Below are 18760 nucleotides of genomic sequence, written 5' to 3' on the forward strand. Positions count from 1 at the left end.
GTTTCAGGTATTTTCAGGTTTGTGTTCAGGGTTTGAAGTTTCTGAACTCTGTGAGGGTCTGTATCAAAGTTTAAGTCTGAGGTATTTGGGCGCTGTGTTCAGAGTTCAAAATGTCTGAACTTGTAGATGGTCTTTATCCCAGTATTTGAGTCTGAGGTATGTGGGTTCATATTCAAGATGTGAGGTCTCTGAATATATTGGTGGTGTGTGTCCAGAGGTGTGAGTCTGAAGTATTTAGAGGTCTATATTTAAGGTTTGAGCTCTCTGAACTTTTTGGTGGTTTGTGTTGCAAGAACTGAGTCTCAGGTATTTGGGGGCCTCTGTTCAGGGTTTGAGGTCTCTGATCTCTTTGAGTGTCTGGGTCCCAAGGTCTGTATTATTTGGGTGTCCCTGTTCCAATTTTTTAAATTAAATTTATTGGGGTGACAATTGTTAGTAAAATTACATAGATTTCAGGTGTACAATTCTGTATTACATCATCTATAAATCCCATTGTGTGTTCATCACCCAGAGTCAGTTCTCCTTCCATCACCATATATTCTATCCCCCTTACCCTCATCTCCCACCCCCACCCCCCACCCCCCTTACCCTCTGGCAACCACTAAACTATTATCTGTGTCTATGAGTTTCTGTTTCTCATTTGTTTGTCTTGTTCTTTTGTTGTTTTTGGTTTATATACCACATATCAGTGGTTACCTTCCTTGACTTTTCTAATATGATCAGTTAAAGCTATAAATTTCCCTCTAAGTATTCCTTTAATTTAATCCCATGAATTTTGATCTGTTCTACTTTTGTTATCATTCAGTTCAAAATTTTTTCTAATTTTCCTTGTGATTTTGTATTTAACCCAATGAATCTTTTAAAAGTACGTTGTTTAATTTCCAGATATTTGGGGGTTTCCAATATATCATATAATTGATTTGCAATCTAATTCAACTGTAATCATAAAATATACACTGTATAATCTTGGTCCTTTAAAATTTATTGAGATATGTTTTAAGGTCCACAACCTGAACATAATACCCCCTCCCATATACTACTGAAGGGAACCAAAATTTTGCCACCCTTATTCTGCATTTTGGGAGATTGGCTTTAAGCTGTTTATTAAGAAACAAGATTCAGAAAGAACCTTTGAGCCTCCCTTCCTTTTCTGCCCAAGAGATTCAGACAGAGAAACCTGCTTTTTAGGAAGGGAGCCCGGGCTTAATCACCCGAAGAATTTTCACCCTAGGATTACTCAGGAAGACTCCAAGCCTGTTAGCTAGATACCCACTGTGTCCCATTGTTTCTGAGTTGCCCAGCAAGAATTTTCCTGCCATGTATGTTCAGCTTTTCCTCGACAACCTGTAAATTGCCCATTGTCACTGAAATCTAATAGTGCTCCCCTCCACTCTCTCCTTTGTCCAAAATATCTTATTCCCAATGTTGCCTTACTGTCTGAAATTTTCATGCTTATGTGAAATCCCCATGTGCATGTATTTTTAAAAAAATTTTTGGTAGGTTTTTTTTTTTTTAAAAATAATTGTTTTATGTTTCAATTAGAGTTGACATACAATATTACATCAGTTTCAGGTATACAACATAGTGATTAGATATTTATATAACTTACGAGGTGATCACCTGATAAATCTAGTAGGCATCTGACAGCATACATAGTTATTATAATATTGTTGACTATATTCCTTATACTATACTTTATATCCCCATGACTATGGGGAATGAAGTCTTTGATATTTTTGAGATTCCCTCCCAAGGTTTGAATCTTAAATATTTGGGGGGTGGAGTTGTTCCTGGTGTGAAGTCCAAGAAATCTGAGGTTCTGTGTCTCAAGATTTGAGTCTGAATTTGGGATATGATGTCTCTGAACTTTTCAAGAGCCTGTGTTTTAAGTGATGAGTGTGAGATTATTGGGGGATTAGTTCAGGGAGTGAGGTCTATGAGTTCCTTGAGGAAGTGGTACATAGATAGTTCCGACCTTCTTCTCAAAATTTGAGTTTAAAGTACCTGGGGAATTTCTTTTCAGTTTTAAGTCTTAAGTCTCGAATTTTTGAGGCTCTCTCCCAAGATTTGAGTCTGAAGTATTTGGTGGATTGTTTTTAGGGTTTAAAGTCTCTGAATTCTTTCAGGGACTGTGTTCCAAGGCTTGATTCTGAGGCATTTGGGGAGTTATCAGGGAGTGAGGTTTCTGAACTCATTTAGGGCATCTTCCAAGATTTCAGCCTGAGATACTAGGGACTGAGCTTAGAGTGTGAAGTCTGTAAACTTTTAGATGTTCTATCCTCCATGACTATTCTGTAACTACCAATTTGTACTTCTTAGTTCCTTCTCCTTTTTGAACCAAACCCCCTGCCATCTATCACTCCGATAAATCTAGTACCCATGTGACACCATACATAGTTATTACAATATTATTGACTACATCCCCTCTGCTGTACTTTATGTCCAGTAATGATTTAAAAAAAATTATAGTTGACATTCAGTATTAGTTTATGTTAGTTTCAGGTGTACGGCATAGTGGCTAGACATTTATATGGGTATAATTTATGAAGTGATCCCCTCGATACGTCTAGTACCCGTCTGACATTATACATAGCTATTACAACCAGCTGGCAAACCTCAAAATGTTCTCTTTATCTACTGAGTTTGTTTCTGTTTTGTTTGTTTGTTTTGTTCTTTAGATTCCACATATAAGTGAAATCATATGGCATTTGTCTTTCTCTGTCTGACTTACTCCACTCAGCACAATACCCTCTATGTCTGTCTATGTTGTTGCAGATGGTAAGATTTCATATTTTTATATGGCTGATTACTATTCCATTGTATATATGTACCACCTCTTCTTTACCCATTCATCCATTCATGGTCACCCAGGTTGCCTCCATATCTTGGCCATTGTAAATAATGCTGCAATGAACATACAGATGCACATGTCCCTTCAAAGTAGTGTTTTGGTTTTTTTTTGGATAAATACCCAGAAGTGGGATTACTGGGTCCTTCTTTGTCTCGTGATAGTCATGTTTTCAAGTCTATTGTCTGGTGTTAGTATTGCTACCCCAGTTTTTTGTTTGTTTGCATTTTCACATTAATATCTTTTTCTACTCCTTTACTTACAGTCTGTGTGTGTCTTTCAATCTGAAGTAAGTCTATTGTAGGCAGCATATGTAAGAGTCTTGTTTTCTTATGCCTTCAGTCAAACTATCTTTTGATTGACGCATTTAATCTGATTACATTTAAAGTAATTTTTGGTATATATGTAGTTATTCCCATTTTATTATTCATATTTTTTGAAATTATAATTTTTTATTAGTTTCCTGTGTACAAAACACTGTAATAGTTAGACATTTATCATTTGTACCCCTCACAGTGATAACCCCTCTCCCCCAATCTACTACCTCTCTGACATCGTATACAGCCATTACGTTTCCATTGTCTCTATTCCTAATGCTGTACTCCGCTTCTTGTGACTATATATATATATATATTTGACATTGATTATTATTCAGCTTCAGTTTCAGGTGTACAGTGCAGAGCTCAGGCATCTATATCTTCCCTGAGGTGGTCTCCCTAATAAGACAAGAGTCCATCCTATACCCTACAAAATCTTTATGACATTACTGATTACATTCCCCAAATTGACTTTCATATCCATGTGTCAATCTTGTGGTTACTGATTGTGCTTTTTAATCCCCTCACCTTGCCCCTTATCCCCACGCCCTCCCATCTAGCAACCCTCAGTTTTCCCTCTATCTCTGAGTCTGTTTCTGATTAGTTCGTTCATTTATCTTTTCTTTAGATTCCACATATAAGTGAGATCATATGATATTTGTCTTTCTCTGTCTCACTTATTTCACTTAGCATAATGTTCTCTAGGTCCATCCATATCGTTGTAAATGGTAAGATTTCATTCTTCTTTATGGCTGTGTAATACTCCATTGTATAAATGTACCACAGTTTCTTAGTCCAGTCATCTACCGATGGGCATTTCGGTTATTTCCATGTCTTGGCTATTGTGAATAGTGCTGCAATAAACTTAGGGGTGCATAGATTTTTTTGAATTAGCATTTTGGAATTCTCTGGATAGATACCCAAGAGTGGAATTGCTAGGTCATAAGGTAGTTCCATTTTCAATTTTTTGAGATACCTCCATACTGTTTTCCATAGTGGCTGCACCAATCTGCAATCCCACCAACAGTGCACGAGGGTTCCCTTTTCTCCACATCCTCGCCAGCATTTGTTGCTTGTTGATTTATTGATGATAGCCATTCTGACCCGAGTGAGGTGGTATCTCATTGTGGTTTTTATTTGCATTTCTCTGATGATTAGTGAAGTTGAGCATTTTTCATATGTCTATTGGTCACATGTATGTCCTCTTTGGAGAAATGTCTATTCAGGTCCTCTGCCCATTTTTTAATTGGATTTTTTTTGGTGTTGAGTTGTATGAGATTTTATTAAAAAGAAATTTTGGATATTAACTCCTTATCAGATATATCATTGACAAATATCTTCTCCCATTCAGTAGGATCCCTTTTTGTGTTATTGATAGTTTCCTTTGCTGTGAAAAAAACTTTTTAGTTTGATGTAATCCCACATGTTTATTTTTTCTCTTACTTCCCTTGCCCAAGGGGATATACCAGTAAAAATATTACTCTGGGTAATGTCTGTAAACTTTCTTCCTATATGTACTTCTAGAACTTTTATGGTTTCAGATCTTACATTTAAGTCTTTAATCCATTTTGAATTTATTCTTTTATATGGTGTAAGGAGGTGGTTCAGCTTCATTTTTTTGCATGTGTCTGTCCAGGTTTCCCAGCACCATTGATTGAATAGTGTCTTTACCCCACTATAAATTCTTGCTTCCATTGTTATAGATTAAATGACCATATAGGCATGGATTTATTTCTGGGCTCTCTATTCTGTTCCATTGATCTATGTGTCTGTTTTTATGCCAGTACCATGCTGTTTTGATTACTATAGCCTTGTAGTATAATTTGATTTCAGGTATTGTTATACCTCCCACTTTGTTCTTATTTCTCAAGATTGCTGAGGCTATCCGGGGTCTTTTATGGTTCCATATAAATTTTAGGATTATATGTTCTATTTCTGTGAAAAACGTCCTTGGTAATTTGATAGGAATTGCATTGAATCTGTATATTGCCTTAGGCAGTATGGACATTTTAACTATATTAATTCTTCCTATCCATGAACATGGTATGTATTTCCATCTATTTGTATCTTCTTTAATTTCTCTCTTCAGTGTCTTATAATTTTCTGAGTACAGATCTTTTACTTCTTTGGTTAAATTTATTCCCAGGTATTTTATAGTCTTTGAAGCAATTGTAAATGGGATTGTTTTCTTAATTTCTCCTTCTGATATTTTATTATTGGTATATACAAATGCAACTGATTTCTGAATATTAATTTTGTATCCTGCTACTTTACTAAATTCATTTATCAGTTCTAATAGTTTTTGGTGGAGTCTTTAGGGTTCTCTGTATACAGTATCATGTCATCTGCATATGATGACAATTTTACTTCCTTCTTACCAATTTGGATGCCTTTTATTTCTTTTTCTTGTCTGATTGCTGTAGCTAGAACTTCCAGCACTATGTTGAATAGAAGTGGAGAAAGTGGGCAACCTTGCCTTGTTCCTGATCTTAAGGGGAATGGTTTTAGCTTTTCCCCATTGAGTATGATGTTAGCTGTGGGTTTATCATATATGGCCTTTATTATGTTGAGATATGATCTCTCTATTCCCACTTTCTTAAGAGTTTTTATCATAAATGGCTGCTGGATTTTGTCAAATGCTTTTTCTGCATCTATTGATATGATCATATGATTTTTATTTTTCCTTTTGTTAATGTGGTGTATCACATTAATTGATTTGCGGATGTTGAACCACCCTTGCATACCAGGGATGAATCCCACTTGATCGTGGTGTGTGATCTTTTTAATGTATTGCTGAATTCTGTTCGCTAATATTTTGTTGAGGATTTTTGCATCTATGTTCATTAGGGACATTGGCCTATAGTTTTCTTTTTTTGTAATGTCTTTGTCTGATTTTGGGATCAGGGTGATAGGGGCCTCGTAAAAAGTGTTTGGGAAGCTTCCCTTCTTCTGGATTTTTTGCAGTAGTCTGAGAATAGGTGATAATTCTTTTTTGAATGTTTCGTAAAATTCCGCTGTAAAGCCATCTGGCCCAGGGCTATTGCTTTTTGGGAGCTTGTTGATTACTGATTCAATTTCCCTGGTAGTAATCAGTTTATTCAGGTTTTCTGTTTCTTCTTGAGTTAGCCTTGGAAGGTTGTATGCTTCTAAATTATTGTCCATTTCTTCCAGATTGTCAAATTTGTTGGCATATAGTTGCTCATAGTAATTTCTTAAAATTTTTTGTATTTCTGTGGTGTCTGTTGTCACATCTCTTTCATTTCTGATTTTATTAATTTGGGTCCTCTCTCTCTCTTTTTTTGATGAGTCTGGCTAAAGGTTTGTCGATTTTGTTTATCTTCTCTAAAAACCAGCTCATGGATTCATTGATCTTTTGTATTGTTTCATTGGTCTCTATTTCATTTATTTCTGCTCTGATCTTTATTAACTCCTTCTTTGTACTCCCTTTTGGCTGATTTTGCTGTTCGTTTTCCAGATCCCTTAAGTATAAGGATAACCTGTTGATTTGTGATTTTTATTGTTTCTTTAGGTAGGCCTGCATTGCTATGCTGGGAGGAGGGAGAGCTCAACAAAGAAATACTGGATTCTGCCAGCCCTTCTGTCTGGGAGAAAGCTGCCCCTCCAGCTCTTGCCCCAAAGCCAGATAATTTTGTTCCTCTGTGTATGTTCCTGATACCTTCCAAGCTGCTACCATTGTGCTGGAGATCAGAGGGAGAGTGTCTATCAGCGAGGAAGTCCATGTGTGGGCCCTCTAAGAGGTCGTCTGGGACTCTGTCTCCCTCAGCCACAATCTCTGCTGGCTTTCACAGCCAGAAGTTATGGGGACTTCTCTCCCTAGCACTGAAACCCTGAGCTGGGGAGGCTGTTGTGGGCCTGGGAACCCTCACTCCTCCTGGGGGACTTCTGCAGCCAAGATGTCCCTCCCAATTTTTAATTGCCACACATGGGTGTGGGACCAGCCCATTCCATGTCTGTGCCCCTTGTACCAGTCTCAAGGTAGCTTCTGTATGTCCTTAGTTTTAGGACTTCTGTTCAGCTAGACTTCGGGTGATTCTCAATGATGGTTGTTCTATAATTTAGTTGTAATTTTGATGTGATCATGAGAGGAGGCAAGCACAGCGTTTACCCACTCTGCCATCTTGACCAGAAAAATCTCCATATGTATGTATTAATATTTTGACTTTTCTCCTGTTAATCTGTCCTTGTTAATTTGATTATTAGCCCAGCTAGAGGAACTTAAACGGTGCGATGAAAAGTATTTTTCAGCCCCAACAGGATACACTCAAATCTTGGCACATAGATACTCAAAGTGTTCAGAGACCTTATACCCTCGATCCAGACCATCAAATACCCCAGACTTCACCCTTGGAACACTGGCTGTCAAAGAGTTCAGAGACCTTACATACTGAACATTGAACGCCAGACATCTAGGAATAAATCCTTGAAAACAAGAAATAATCAATGATTTCAGAGACTATATGCACTGAACACAGATCTCGTTACCTCAGAGTCTAACTTTGGTCAAAGATCATCAAAGTGTTTAGAAACTTCAAATCCTGAACTCACACACCACTACGTCAGAATGAAACCTAAGGAAAACCACACTGAATGTGTTCAGGGATTTCTCAACTGAACACAGATCTCCAAATCCCTCAGATTCAATACTTGGAGCACATACAATGAGTTAAAACATCTCCCACTCCCTGAACACAGAACCCCAAATACCTCTGATTCAAAACTTGGAATAAAGGCCTACAAAAAATTTAGAGACTTCACACTTTCAACACAAATCCCCAAATACCACACACTCAAATCCTGGAACACAAACCCTCTCAACATGTTCAGAGGTCTCACATTCCAAACACAGATCCTGAACATCTCAGACTCTAACCTTGGAACACAAACTCTAGAGTGTTCTGCAGCCTCACAACATGAAGAAACACTTCCAAATAACTGAAACACAATATTTGGAACACAGGTTCTCAAAGAGTTCATAGACCTCACACCCAGAATACGAATTTCCAAATGCCCCAGACTCAAACCTTGTGACAAAAAAACCTCAAGGAGATCTAAAATCTAAATACCTGAACATAGATCCCCTCAGATATCTGAGATTCAAACTAGGGTCACCAAACCTAAATGAGTTCAGAGACCTCACTGACCAAACACAGCCCAAATACCTCACATTCAAACTTTAAAACACAGATCCTAAAAGATTTGTGAGTGCTTATAACCAGAACACAGGCCATGACACCAGAGACTCAAAACATGAAACCCAGATGCTCAAAGGTTTCAGAGACCTGACATCTTAAACACAGATCTGCATATACATAAAGTTGAAATCTTAGGAAACAGACCTCAAAGACTTCAAGGGTATCACACTTTAAAGATGATCCTCAAGTACCCCAGAGTCAATTCTAAGAAAAACACCTTCAAGGAATCAGAGGCCTTACATCCCATATACACAACTTCAAAAACCTCAGACTCTGGCTTTTTTGTCCACTCCCCCTGAACACCGTTCTGGCTCCATCTTACTCACTCTGAGCTCTGAGCTCCTGCTAAGCCAGTGCTGCTGTTATCATGATCATCTACCGGGACCTCATCAGCCATGATGAGATGTTCTCCGACATCTACAAGATCCAGGAGATTACAGAGCGGCTGTGCCTGGAGGTGAAGGGGAAGATGGTCAGTAGAACAGAAGGTAACATTGGTGAATCGCTCATTGGTGGTAATACCTCTGCAGAAGGCCCCAAGTATGAAGGTACAGAAAACACAGTAGTCACTGGTGTTGATATTGTCATGAACCATCATTTGCAGGAAACCAGTTTCACAAAAGGAGCCTACAAGAAGTACATCAGGGCCGGCCCGGTGGCTCAGGCGGTTAGAGCTCCATGCTCCTAACTCCAAAGGCTGCCAGTTCAATTCCCACATGGGCCAGTGGGCTCTTAACCACAAGGTTGCCAGTTCGATTCCTCGAGTCCCGCAAGGGATGGTGGGCTCCGCCCCCTGCAACTAAGATTGAACACGGCACCTTGAGCTGAGCTGCCGCTGAGCTCCCAGGTGGCTCAGTTGGTTGGAGCGCATCCTCTCAACCACAAAGTTGCCAGTTCGATTCCTTGACTCCTGCAAGGAATGATGGGCTGCGCCCCTGCAACTAGAAAATGGCAACTGGACCTGGAGCTGAGCTGCGCCCTCCACAACTAAGACTGAAAGGACAACAACTTGAAGCTGAACGGCACCCTCCACAACTAAGATTGAGAGGACAACAACCTGACTTGGAAAAAAGGCCTGGAAGTACACACAGTTCCCCAATAAAGTCCTGTTCCCCTTCTCCAATAAAAATCTTAAAAAAAAAAAAAAAGAGGAATTACTAAAAATTATTTTTTTAAAAAAAGAAGTACATCAATGATTATATGAAATCAAAGGGAAGCTTGAAGAACAGAGACCAGAAAGAGTAAAACCTTTTATGACAGGGGCTGCAGAATAAATCAAGCACATCCTTGCTAATTTCAAAAACTACCAGTTATTTATTGGTGAAAATATGAATCCAGATGGCAAGGTTGCTCTGATGGACTGCGTGAAAATAGTGTGACCCCCATATGTGATTTTCTTTATGGATCGTTTAGAAATGGAAAAAAATGTTAACAAATTTGCCTATTTGGATTTATCACCTGTCATCATCATCATAACTGGCTGCTGGTTTTCTTTCTTTTTTCCTTCAGTCTCAATGTGGCATCTTCTTTATATCCTTTATATAGGGTTCTGTTCAGCTAGTCTTCAGATGGTTCTCAAGGTTGATTGTTCTGTAATTTAGTTGTAATGTTAATGTGGTCATGAGCGGCAGCAGGCACAGCATTTACTGATTCCACCATCTTTTTTTCCATCTCTGGCTGCTGTTTTCCATCCACACACTAGGACTAGGACAAATGGGACCGATCCTTGAGCTCATTATTTATTTTGACCTTGATTTATTTGGAGCAGAGGCATGGTTTTCAGGAAAAATATGTCACCTAGGTTGTCTAAAAATAAAATGCATTTAAACTCATTTGAGAGAATGCCTCTTAATACATATTTAAATCTATCCTGTGTAGTGTTCCTGAAGAAGCTAGAGTCTGGTTGTAGACCACTACTACAAAGCATAAGACTGTCTTTGGATGACTTTTACAGTGAAAACTACTTTTGGGGCTCGAATATGAAAAACAAAGATCAAAAGTCTTAATTTTGAGTTGAAGTAAAGGGAAAGACCATGTTCACAGCAGAACTAACATTTGAAGTGGATTCCTTAGACATTTCATTACCTACCAATGGAAGTAGTTAACTCTGAAAGAGATTACCAAAAGAATAAAAAGAGACTAATACAGTTGGAGAAAACAACAACAACAACGACCTCAGACTCTGACCTTGCACCACAGACCCTTAATGAGTTCAGAGACCTCACATCCTAAACACAGATCCACAAATATATCAGTTAAATTACAGACTTCCAAAGGATTCAGTGACATTATAATCTAAATGCAGATCCTCAAAAACCTCACTCTCAAATCTTGGAATATCCATCTTTGAAGAATTCCAAGGCTTCTCAACTGTACATCCTAACAGAGACCTGAAAATGCATAAGCCCTCATGCCCTAAACATAGATCTGCAAATACATCAAGCTCAGAATCTTAGGACATAGATCCTCACAGAAGTTAAAGACCTCGCACTCTGAACAAAGACCCCCACATAGCTCAGAATCAATTGTTTAAAAAAGGAACTTCAAAGAGCCACAGACTCTCACTCTAACACACATTCCTCCAGCTACCTTAGATCTTGTAACAGAGATGATCAAAGAGTTCAGTGCTCTCACATCCTGAATACAGACCCTCAAATAGCTCAGATTCAAAATTTGTATGACAGACTCTCAACAATTTTAGAGACCTCACATCATAAACACAGATTCCCAAACACATTGATTAAAACTTTAATATACAGAACCTCAAAGAGTTCAGAACAGTTTAAACACAGACTCCCAAACTTCAGACTCAAACCTTGGGACCCCGAACCTCAAAGAAATCAAGGGCTGCATACCCTGAACTGAGACATCAAAAACCTTTTAAGTAAACTTAGCTCAAAGCATTCAGCGATCTCTTGCCTCAAACACCTCAGACTAAAACCTTGAAAAATAGACCTTCAGTGAGTTCATAGAGCATACACCCTGAGCACACATTCCAAAATACTTCAGACTTACGCTTTGGCAGACAGATTCTTAACGAGATAAGGGACTTCACATCCTGACTTCAGAACCCCAAATCCATAAGATTCAACCTTGGAACACAGGTGTGCATAGATTTCAGAGACCTCATAGTCTGAACACAGATCTTAAATACTTTGCACCCAAACCTTGGGACACAGCCCTCTAAAATTTCAGAGTCGTAATGTGCTGAACCCAACACTCCCAAATATCTCAGGTCCAACCCTTAGAAAATAGGCTGCATACAATCTCATATACCTGACAGCTTGAACAATGACAATTAATACTTCCAGTCCAAATCTTGGAGCACAGGCTCTATAAGATTTTAGAGACTTCATACCCTAAACATAAATCCCCAAATGCTATTGACAACACTTAGTACACAGACCAACAAAGAGTTGAGAGCCCTCACATTTTTGATACAGAGCCCTCAAGAGCTAACACTCAGACTTGTAACACTCTAAAATTCAGAGATGTCATACCCAAACACATACTCTCTATTACCTCAGACTGAACATATGGGACACAGATCCTCAAGGTGCTCAGAGACCTAACACTCTGCACAGTGACCCTGAAACACATCAGACAAAAATCTTGAAATACAAGCAATGATTACAGATCCTAACACACTGAACACAGACCTCTCATTACCTCAGAGATTCAAACTTGGAACACAGATCATCAATGTGTTTTGAGACCTCAAACCATTGAACTCACAACCCCACACAATCAAAACTTGGGACAAACTGCTTGGAGTGTCCATTTCCACCCTTTCATTTTCAGTCTGTATTTATCCTTGTAGCAGAGATTTGTCTCCTGGAAGCAGTACATGGTTGGGTTTACTTTTTTTTATCCAACCTGCTACTCTGTACCTTTTTATTGGTGAGTTCAGTCCATTTACATTTAGGGTGATTATTGATATGTGAGGATTTCCTATCATTCTGTCTGGTTTTCTGGTAGGACGGTGTCTCCATTGTTTCTTTGCATTTTTGCTGCTGTCTATTATTTCAGTGTGGTGGTATTCTATGATTTTCCCCTCTGTTTCTTCTTTTATCTCTGTTATATATTTCTTTTCTAGATTTTACCATTCTGATTACAATTAAGTTTATGTAAAAGAAAGTTTCATGTTTAGAGTATTCCGTTTTCTTCAGAGTGCTTACTTTCTCCATTCCCTTGTGCTGGTTCAGACCTTTACTCTCTCCCCTTTAATGTTTTTGTTGTCACAAATTTGCTGTGAGTTGATTTCTGCACTGCAGTAGGAAGATGTCTCTTTCCTCTTTTGTTTAAGTGTTTTTTATTTTCTTCTTTACCATGTATGTTATGTTTAAGTGTATAGTGTCCTACTTGGTGTAGACGTTGCCATTTCCTGCTTCTTTTTTTTTTTTTAAATTAAAGTTTATTGGGGTGACAATTATTAGTAAAGTTACATAGATTTCAGGTGTACAATTCTGTATTACATCATCTATAAATCCCATTGTGTGTTCACCACCCAGAGTCAGGTCTCCTTCCATCACCATATATTTGACCCTCTTTTTTTAATTAAAATTTATTGGGGTGACAATTGTTAGTAAAGTTACATAAATTTCACGTATGCAATTCTGTATTACATCCTCTATAAATCACATTGTGTGTTCACCACCCAGGAGGCGTGGTAGATGAGGGTAAAGGGGATCAAATATATGGTGATGGAAGGAGAGCCATTTCTTGCTTCTGTCTGTCTGTTCGTAATACTACTCGTGGTTTTCTATTCTCTGCTTTTATGTTTCAGGTCGAATAGCCTCCTTCAGTATTTCTTGTAGTGCAGGTCAGCTTCTGAATGTCTGGCAAGGTCTTTATTCCTCCTTCATATGTAAAGGATATCTTTGCTGGATATATTTATTATTCTTGGCTCATAATTTCTCTCTTTTCATAGTTTTATTATTTGAGTCCACTCCCTCCTGTCTTGTAGAGTTTCTGCTGAAAAATCTGATGATAATCTAATGGGCTTTCCTTTGTAGGTTACCGTCTTCTTTTCCCTGGCTGCCTTGAGGATTCTTTCTTTGTCGTTGATTTTAGACAGCTTCAATACAATGTGCCTTGGAGAAGGCCTGTTGGGGTTGAGGTATTTAGGTGTTCTATTTGCTTCTTGGATTCGAGGATCCAGTTCTTTCCACAAGTTTGGGAAGTTCTCATCAACTATTTGTTTCAATATACTCTCTGTTCCCTTCTCCCTTTCTTCTCCTTCTGGTATGCCCATTATTCTTATATTGCTCTTTCTGATGGAGTCAGAGAGTTCTTGTAGAGTTCTTTCATTTCTTTTAAGTCTCAAGTCTCTTTCTTCTTCCATCTGTGTAATTTCCAGGTTTCTATCTTCAATGTCACTGATTCTTTCTTCCATCTGGTCAGCTTTATTACCTAATCTGCCTAATTCATTCTTCCTTTCTTTTATTGAGTTCTTAATCTCCAGAAATTCTATTCAGTTCCTTTTTTAAATTTCAATCTCTTTGGTAAAATGTTCATTTTGTTCTTTTTTTTTTTTTTTTTTTTTTTTTTAAAGATTTTATTGGGAAAGGGGAACACGACTTTATTGGGGAACATTGTGTACTTCCAGGCCTTTTTTCCAAGTCAAGTTGTTGTCCTTTCAATCTTAGTTGTGGAGGGTGCCATTCAGCTTCAAGTTGTTGTCCTTTCAGTCTTAGTTGTGGAGAGCTCAGCTTAGCTCCAGGTCCAGTTGCCATTTTCTAGTTGCAGGGGGCGCAGCCCACCATCCCTTGCGGGAGTCGAAACCGGCAATCTTGTGGTTGAGAGGAAGCGCTCCAACTGACTGAGCCATCTGGGTGCTCAGTAGCATCTGAGCTTAAGGTGCCATGTTCAATCTTAGTTGCAGGGGGCGCTGCCCACCATCCCTTGTGGGACTCGAGGAGTTGAACCGGCAACCTTGTGATTGAGAGCCCACTGGCCCATGTGGGAATTGAACCGGCAGCCTTCGGAGTTAGGAGCATGGAGCTTTAACCGTGAGCCACCGCGCCAGCCCCATTTTGTTGTTTGATTGTGCTTCTGAGTTCATTAAACTGCCTGTCTGTGTTTTCTTGCATCTTGTTGAGTTTTTTCAGAACTGCAATCTTGAATTCTCTGTCATTTAAGTCATATATTTCCATGTCTTTAAGTTCGTTTTCCGGAGATTTTCATTTTCTTTGTGAACTGCCTTGTTACCTTGGTTATTCATGGGCAATTAATGAATTATTATTAGGTTGGTGCAAAAGTGATTGCAGTTTTTGCTATTATTTTTAACCTTTTAAGCCAATTACTTTTGCACCAACCTAATGTTTCTCTTCCTAGGCCTCTACAGGAGTGGGTTCTGCAACAGGTTGGTAGGAAGAGGTCTTTGTTTTGCTTTCTAGTCGGTGTTGGTAGAATGCGTTCTTTTCCCTCCAACTGCAGCCTTTTATCTCTCTCACACTGTAGTGTTATATTTTCTCTGCACTGTTCCAGCTTCTCACACAGTGAGGGGATTCCCTGAAAGGTTGGCTTCTCCTCTTTGCACAGGTCGCCTTGGTCTCAGGGCACCACCTCCGTTGAGGGATGTTGAGAGCTTCTGAAATTTTGAAGCTCTTTCTGCACCAGATTCAGGGCCGGTGAATTTCAGCGGCACTGTTTACCACTACAAGGATCCGCCCAGATAGGTGAGGGCAGGGGCGGGGCGGGTTGTGAGAGGTGGCTCTGAGCAATTGTGGTGACCACCAGCACAGCCAGTCCTGATTTCAAGGCTCCCTCCCCTTTGCTGGAGCTACTTGGGCTGCGAGTCCGTGGCTGCAGGCTGCCATTCTCAGAACTGCAAATATTCTGTTCTTTTGATCTGACACTGCTACTGTTCCACTTGTAGCACTGGGCAGGTGGGGGTGGGGCGAGCTCTGGGGGAGTGGGAGGGATCGCCTAGGCTCTGTGCCTAAGCCTTCCATCCTCTGCTTGGCAGTAAGGGCTTAAACCACTGTTTTCACCCTTCTTCCCTCAGTCTTTACTCCGAGGTCTCTGCCGTGAGCGTTGGGTTCAGCCGTGTTATATGCTGATCCCTCAGGCGGGATTGTGGGCCATAAGCGGAGCAGTAGCAGTCCGAGTTCTTCCCTCTCCCGTGACTGCTCTGGAATGCAGGGAGCTCCTGCACACATGGGCCCACGTCTCCACACTTCCCCCTTCCCTCCTACCCCGCTTGCCCAATTTGCCCACCTTTAGATGATTTCAGTTTCATGTCTCTTAGTCTTGCCAGTCTGCTGCACAGGGAGTCCTTTGTGGAGTTATAGTTGTTCAGTTTATTGTAAATTCCAAGGTAGATTTCAAGAGACTCACCTCACACCACCATTTCTATGACTTCATCCCCAAAATTTATTGTTTAATCTTCATATTGGCTTCTGCCTCTGGTAAGCAAATGCTCCAGTCCTGTGCCTTCTGCAGGTGCTTTTCTCTTTCCAGATTTTGGCATGGCATTTACCCTATAACTTCAGTTCTCTGATGAGTCCAAGAAAACTCATTTGTTTTCAAGTTATCCTTTTTTATTTTCTTGGACAATATAGGCAACATCTTTCCAGGTCTCTGTCTCTGAACTGAACTTCTGGGTCATATGGTACGTGCATATTTAATTTTATAGGAAACTGCCAAACCATTTTCCAGAGTGGCTGTACAATTTTGTATTTGGGCCAACAACAGATGAGAGTTCCAGTAGTTCTACATTCTCACCAGTACATGGTATTGTTAGTAATTTTTATTTTGGTCATTTAATAGTTGTGTAATGGTATCTCTATGGTTGTAATTTGCATTTTTCAAATGGCAAATGATGCGGTGCATCTTTTCATGTTCTAATATTCCATCTGCATGTCCTCTTTGGCTTAGTGACCATGGCTTTTGCCAATTTATAAATTGGGTTGCATTTTTTTCTGTTGTTGTTGTTGTTACTGAGTTTGGAAGTTCTTTATACAGTATATTCTGGTTAGAAGCAGTTTGTCAGATATATGATTTATAAGTATTTTCTCCCTGTCTGTAGCTGTCTTTTTTAAGTTAGTATTTTATTGTTTTAAGGACATTGAAGAACCATCATGAAAATTCACACATATGGTGATGGAAGGAGAACTGACTCTGGGTGATGAACATACAATGGGATTTATAGATGATGTAATACAGAATTGTACACCTGAAATCTATGTAATTTTACTAACAATTGTCACCCCAATAAATTTAATTTAAAAAAAAATTCACACATAAGGTAGGATTTTATAATACACACATACATCCTCAAAATCATAGCTTAATCCTCCCTATTCTTGCATAATCATAAACCAGTCTCCTCATCTTGGACACTTAAGATGCCTTCAACAAAGAATCAATTCCTTTGTAGTTCTAAGATCAGAATAATGGGCAGCAGTATGTTTGACTTTGTAAAGAGAAGATTATAGCAATTCAAATTGATTATCTTCTATGACAGGAAAAGGCCTTAAAGATACGGAGAAACTAACAGGTTTTCATTTATTGAGGCCTGAGTTAGGCTTCTATTTCTACCTTCTAGTTTCATTAATGATTAGTCCTATAGTTTATGAATCGTACTCCAAGGAATCCATGTGTTCTGTAGAGGGTCATTCAGAGGTTGCCTAAGAGATTGAGGGTGCAGGACAGAGATGATGAGCTTCTGAGAGCTCCTCTTCTCTAGCTTCAAGCACGTCAGCTCTGAGTATTTGTTATTGGGTTTGTCTGTATTTTTTGTTTAATAAACATTTCTATTTTGAAATGATTTTAGATTTACAGAACAGTTACAAAGATAATAAAGAGTTCCCATATACTTTTCACTCAGATTGACTTAATGTTAACATCTAATGTAACCATGGTTCGCTTGTCAAAACTAAGAAATTAATGTTGGTACTGAAGGGGACCAAAGCTTTGCCACCCTAAAGCTGTCTTTTGGGATATTAATTTTAAACTGTTTATTTAGAAATGAAAGACTCAGAAAGAACCTTTGACCCTCCTTCCTTTCCTGCCTAAGAGATTCAGAGGAAAAGACCTTCTCCAGGAAGGGAATCTTAGGATGTTTGCCTTAGTACCCTAATTTGAATTAAGTGTGGTCCATGGGAAGGTGTCAGGCAGGGGCCTGTTAACTAGATACCCCCTGTGTCTCATTGTTTCTGGGTTGCCTAGCAAAAATTTACCTGCCTTGTATATTCTGTTCTTCCTCAACCACCTGTAAAATGCCTACTTCCTTTGAAATCCCAGAATCCTGCCCTCTTTTTCTCCTTTATTCAAAATGACATACATACACAATTTTACCTGTGTTTGGAATTTTCATGTATATGTGAATTCCTCGTGGGTGTATATTAAAATTTGATTTTCTCTTGTTAATATGTCTCTGTTAATTTGATTACTATCCCAGCTAGACGAACTTACAAGGTGGGAGGAAAAGCATTTTTTTTTAGCCCCCACAGAACTATGCTTCTAATACTGCTAAGTAAACTATAGACTGTATTCAGATTTCATTAATTTTTCCACTAATATTCTTTTTTTTAATTTATTTTTTAAATTTATTGGGGTGACAATTGTTAGTAAAATTACATAGATTTCAGATGTACAATTCTGTATTACATCATCTATAAATCCCATTGTGTGTTCACCACCCAGAGCCAGTTCTCCTTCCATCACCATATATTTGATCCCCCTTACCCTCATCTCCCACCCCCCACCCCCTTACCCTCTGGTAACCACTAAACTATTGTCTGTGTCTATGAGTTTCTGTTTCTCATTTGTTTGTGTTGTTCTTTTGCTATTTTTGGTTTATATACCACATATCAGTGAAATCACATGGTTCTCTGCTTTTTCTGTCTGACTTATTTTGCTCAGCATTACACTCCCAAGATCCATCCATGTTGTCACAAAGGTTCCTATATCATCTTTTCTTACCGCCGAATAGTATTCCATTGTGTATATATACCACAACTTCTTTATCCATTCATCTGTCAAAGGACATTTTGGTTGTTTCCATGTCTTGGCCACTGTAAACAAAGCTGCAATGAACATTGGAGCACATGTGTCTTTATCTATAAATGTTTTCAGATTTTTTGGGTAGATACTCAGGAGAGGGATTGCTGGGTCATATGGTAATTCTATTCGTAATTTTTTGAGGAACCTCCACACTGCCTTCCATAGCGACTGCACCAGTCTGCATTCCCACCAACAGTGTATGAGGGTTCCTTTTTCTCCACAGCCTCTCCAACACTTGTTACTATTTGTCTTGTTGATGATAGCCATTCTGACGGGGGTGAGGTGATATCTCATTGTGGTTTTGATTTGCATTTCTCTGATGATTAGTGATGTTGAGCATTTTTTCATATGTCTATTTGCCATTTGCATGT

General features: G+C 38.9%; 1 pseudogene; it reads left to right on the forward strand.

Moving 5' to 3' along the window:
- Positions 1–8745: 8745 nt before the first annotated feature.
- On the forward strand, positions 8746–13173 carry LOC109438705 (translationally-controlled tumor protein; annotated as a pseudogene).
- Positions 13174–18760: the final 5587 nt, after the last annotated feature.

This window comes from Rhinolophus sinicus, chromosome X (genome assembly GCF_036562045.2).
Source record: "Rhinolophus sinicus isolate RSC01 chromosome X, ASM3656204v1, whole genome shotgun sequence".
Classification (NCBI taxonomy): domain Eukaryota; kingdom Metazoa; phylum Chordata; class Mammalia; order Chiroptera; family Rhinolophidae; genus Rhinolophus; species Rhinolophus sinicus.